At 39.6% G+C, this 4,746-nt stretch overlaps 1 long non-coding RNA gene across 1 annotated transcript; it reads left to right on the top strand.

Moving 5' to 3' along the window:
• The first annotated feature begins 807 nt into the window (after positions 1 to 807).
• Positions 808 to 4,413, top strand: LOC118323433. The gene is made up of 3 exons (XR_004796491.1): positions 808 to 1,923; positions 3,443 to 3,523; positions 3,789 to 4,413. It is a non-coding gene; the product is annotated as an uncharacterized LOC118323433 (long non-coding RNA).
• The last annotated feature ends 333 nt before the right edge of the window (positions 4,414 to 4,746 follow it).

Here is a 4,746-nt window from a genome sequence, read left to right as displayed (position 1 = left end):
GATTGTGGCCAGCTTCCATATGGAAGTTACGAAGTTTGCCTCAGTTTGTCATAGAGATGATTTACGGTGTTGTGTCTTTTTATTTATATTCCCGATGAGCCTCTCACAGGGGGTTTAGCAAGTGGAATCCTACCCAATTCTCTCGACCTGTACCATCCAACGATCCCGGGGGTACCTAACCCGCCATATATCCTGCACACATACGCCTCGCCACTGATTCGACCCTAGCCTCAAACTCACAAAGCCCGCTCCCTCCCACAGACTGAGCTCCTAAAGCCCTCGTCATTCATCCCCCGCGCAACAGATTTCCCCTCCCTGCCAAGACCTACATTTCAGCTTTAAATGCAGCACCTGGGGAATCTGGATATCTAAAACCTGAGAGTACTTCCTCATTTCTTACACGACATCCCCTGGTAATCGCTCGTGGATGAGGGTTGCAGTGGTGTAGTGTGTGCTACTGAGGAAGTTTACTTGTGCAAATTCTGACAGTCGAATGTGGTCTTTTATTCTGTTAGAACTGGAGTAAATTCAGATGACTCTTAAGATAGGATCTGCCAGTTTTAGCAAAAACAAGAATGAGTAACTTTTCCTGCTTTTCTTTTTTTTCTTGTGTTTTAAAGCTCAGCTTTTCAAAACATAGTTTGTTTGCTTAACAGCTGCTTTAAATGATTTTCTATTGTAAAAAAAATCATTCTTTGACTGGAAAATAGAAGTTTGACAGGGAACTTTTAAAAAAAAAAGAAGTGACTTTCTTCTTTCAGACTTGTTCTCAGTTGTCTGGTTCTGTTGGAGCATCAGAAGGACACAGAGACCTCCATCATGGCCACCGCTGACCAGCTGCTGGAGCTGATGTTCTCCTGGATCGAGCAGAGGGAGAGCTGTGCAGAGCAGCTGAGGAAACTGGCCCAGGAGCTGGAGTCACGCAGAAAGAAATGTAATATCAGTGAATGTGTTGGAAGCACAGTGGCAGTGGCTGGATCTGCATGTATGATCGCAGCCGGTGTGGCCACTTTGTTCACCGGCGGTGCAGCTGCTCCACTTTTAGGGGTGGCAGGAGCAGTGTGTACAGGTGCAGGTGCCACTGTATCTGTGGGTACTAAAATCATTGAGGGCTTCATATCCAGTGACACCATTAAAGAGGCGCAAGAGATAGAAAAGAAGAGCAACGAGGTTGCAGAAGAAATACAGGAACTGTTTGAACAACTAAAGGTGGAGAGTTCCTCCACAGACCCAAATAAACAGGACCGACACGGTATGACTGAAATTCTGAAAGCTATAGCCAGACGAAGTGGACTAAAGGGGAGGATCCGGATCCGCAGGCTTGATAAAGAGCTACAGATTCTATTCGACAAAGAACAGTCAAACGAGAGGCTCAACCAGACCTTATTAAACCCTGAAGTGATAGTTGCACTTGGTGGAATTTTAGCATTTTTTGCACTTCAGCTTCGTGGAAAAACATTGAAACGTTTCTTGGCTAAAGGAGCTGAGCAACTGATCAAACATACGTGTAAAGGTAGTGCTCTAGGAACTGACCAGTTAATCAAAACTGGTGCCAAGGGAGCTAAAAAAATTATCAAACAAATGTCTTCAAAAGCCCTAAAAGGAGGTGTCATGGTAATACCAATATATATTGTTTGATAATCACACAAAATGATCTTTATATTACTACACATCACACTTTTATTATTCATGATTGATAATTATTTCTTTATTGTCTTATAATATTGAAAATTATCCATATTCATATCATCAGGTTGTAGGAGGAGTTGTTGGACTGGCATTTGAACTTCCTGAGGCGATTGACATCTGGACAGACCTGATCAAGAACAATCATGTGACTGAAGCGAGCCAATCACTGAGAGATACAGCTGATGCCATTCTAGAGATCACCGGGACGCTGGGGGAACAGTTCGACATAATCGAGTATGACGTTTTCTGTGATTCTAACAAATAACAATCTCACCCACCAAGTGGTATCGATGACCTATGAGCAGTCCAAATTATTTTACTTAGAGATACTAAAGCTAACGCTATGCTAGCTAGAAAACGGATTGATTGATTTTATTCATTATTTTTACAACATTATTTTTCAAGCCGCTCCAAATAAAGATACATAGATGTATTAAACCATTTCAAACACAGAAGACAGTATTCAAGGCCCTTCAACATGTGTTCGATATGGGATGAAGTTCGATATTTAGGGCCCGAATAGCAATAGTGATTGCTCAGATTATTCTTATTACAGCAATGTAATCGTATCTCATAATACGAAACTCATCAAACGCTGCACACATTAGCAGTGCTAAAAAGGTATATATTATATGGGTCTCGCACATGGGAAGATATAATCTTCCTAAACCCAAAAGGAAGTTAGTTAGTTTGGATTCAATGTACAACATTGGTGCCATGTTTGTCATTTCCACATATTGTATTTTAATCTATATAATATGATATTATGATATAATATAATATAACAATCTTCTCCTAGAGAATTGATTGCATCTGCTTCACAGTTGGTTAGTATACTCCAAAGACTTTTGCAGTTAAAAATGTTGATATTTGTGAGTTTTCGTTAAACGGCATCCACATAAAGATATTCAATCACAGTCGCAGTGCCCCCTACTGGCAACAGGAAGTGGCATGTTTTATACATTAATGCTCTTCCTAGCAGGTTGATGAGATCCAACTTGAATCTGCTCAGGAAAAGCTTTAAGACCTTGATGATGTTATAGTTTTATGAATCTTGTAAGTTTTCACTGAACGTCGTGATCGTGGCATGGCGTCAAATTTTGACCACCTGCTTGAAACAGGAAGTAAGCCTTGTATGAAGATCATTATCTGATTTACATGACATTTTCATGGTATGGTCTACACATGGTGCCTGCACATAACATGACTGCAAGGGCTGTTCATTGCTGCTTGCAGCTGAAATGAATTTTAAGATGAACTGGTGCACAAAGGAGTGCCTCAGTCAAATCCTGAAACCCCATATAACATATCTCCAGTTTGATGGTAACAATGTGTATTTACAGGAAGTGGTTGGGGTCAGAGACAATGCTGTTGGTCAGCCTTCATGTGTTATTATTGTAGGATGAGTTGTAGAGTTTCTCAGGTCTTGACCTTCAATCTTTGAGCAGATTTTCATTTGGTGGAGCAGTTTTGACTTTAAAGTAGTGGACAAACACTAGCACCATGTCAATACAACACTGTACAGCAGGGATGAACATAGAAATATGAAACAGAAGAAGAATTTCAGATTTCAGGTAACAGATGGTCTATCATTACACGATAATATTTGTATAAAAATACTGCAAACAGAGGCTTCCATTGGACACATTTTGAGTTATTATATAAATCTTGTTTCAGGGTAAATTTTGTTTGTTGGCAACCACTGGTGTTTGTCGAATGATGCTAACTGTACGTTCACTTGTTTCATTCACAGGCAAATGTTTGACGAGATGGTGAAACGTCACAAGGAAAAGGCTTCCAGATGGAAAAGACTGATGTGCTGCTTGTGCTGCTGGTAATTTTTCCGTTTATTTGTTTAGATTTCAGCTATCACAGAGACAAAATGAAAGACGTGAGGGAATGAGGTGATGAAACTGAGCAGACTAGAAGAGAACCTGAGACAGAAACAGAGACAAACCAAGAGACAGGAAGTGATAAGCAGGGAGGGGTGATCAGGAGAATGAGGAGAGTGGAAGAGGAAGAGACAGAAGAAGAACAATATAATAATTTTATACAATATAATATAATAATAACACCATAATAATTAATGTTACATTCAGCTCTGCAGAATGAGGCCAGACCAGGTAACCAGAGAATGACAGAACAGGCCCCCGAATCTGGCCTAGCAGCAACACAACCAGAGGCCACAGCAGAGACGACCGCCACAGATTGTGACTTCTGAACATTTAGAATGATGTATTACTTGGTAAATATATTTGTTCTTCATTTAAAGGTTATATAAAATGTACAGCTGTGCAAAGATTATGGAAAGGATCCCTGCAGAGATAGACCTTTTGTTTAACCAGAAACAGACGTAATGTTGCTTGTTATTTACTTCGAATGCAATTATTTTCACTGTGGAAGCAACCTGACAGACACTCTGCATCAAGCTTCGTTATTTATTGATTTAACTGTATTTATGGGGAAGTTAATGTTAGGATTATGAAAATATGTGTTTGTCAGGAAACTGTAAATATATTTCATTTGATGTCTTTGAACAAATGACCAGAGCAACTTCAATCAGTCCCTGAGTGTAATCTGCTGCTCAAACACCAGATGGCAGCAGAGATCAGTCAGAGTCAATCAATACAGCTGTTAAAGTTCCTGAACTTGGAGAGACAGTGATACCTGTTGAGGGCATTTGGTTATTAATTTTGTCTCTAATAGTAATAATTTTATTATAAAAGAAGCTCATAAAGTCATTGCTTAATTAAGCTCATAGAGCTGTTTGAAAACTATCTGTTCAAGCCCCTGGCTACAGTGGGCTGAAAGAGGAACTAGGGTTGTTCTTATTTTTTCCTCCTATTATTGGGTTGAAGTAAATACTCTTTCTGGCATAACGGAGGCCTTTTATTTTTTTAGAACTAATCTTTCCAAATTGAGAGATTATTCTAATAAAATTCGAAAGAGGCAACCATTTTCCTTTTCGGATTTTTCCACGCTTTTTGCTTTTAATTTGGCGGGTTTGGTGGGTTGTAAAACGGTGCATCTCTATGTTTTATACTTTCCAACTTCCGG

Source organism: Morone saxatilis, unplaced genomic scaffold (genome assembly GCF_004916995.1).
Source record: "Morone saxatilis isolate NCDOM2014 unplaced genomic scaffold, NCSU_SB_2.0 Contig14, whole genome shotgun sequence".
NCBI classification, from domain to species: domain Eukaryota; kingdom Metazoa; phylum Chordata; class Actinopteri; family Moronidae; genus Morone; species Morone saxatilis.
Note: the sequence above shows the minus strand (reverse complement) of the source record. Positions and strands in the feature narration are given on the sequence as shown.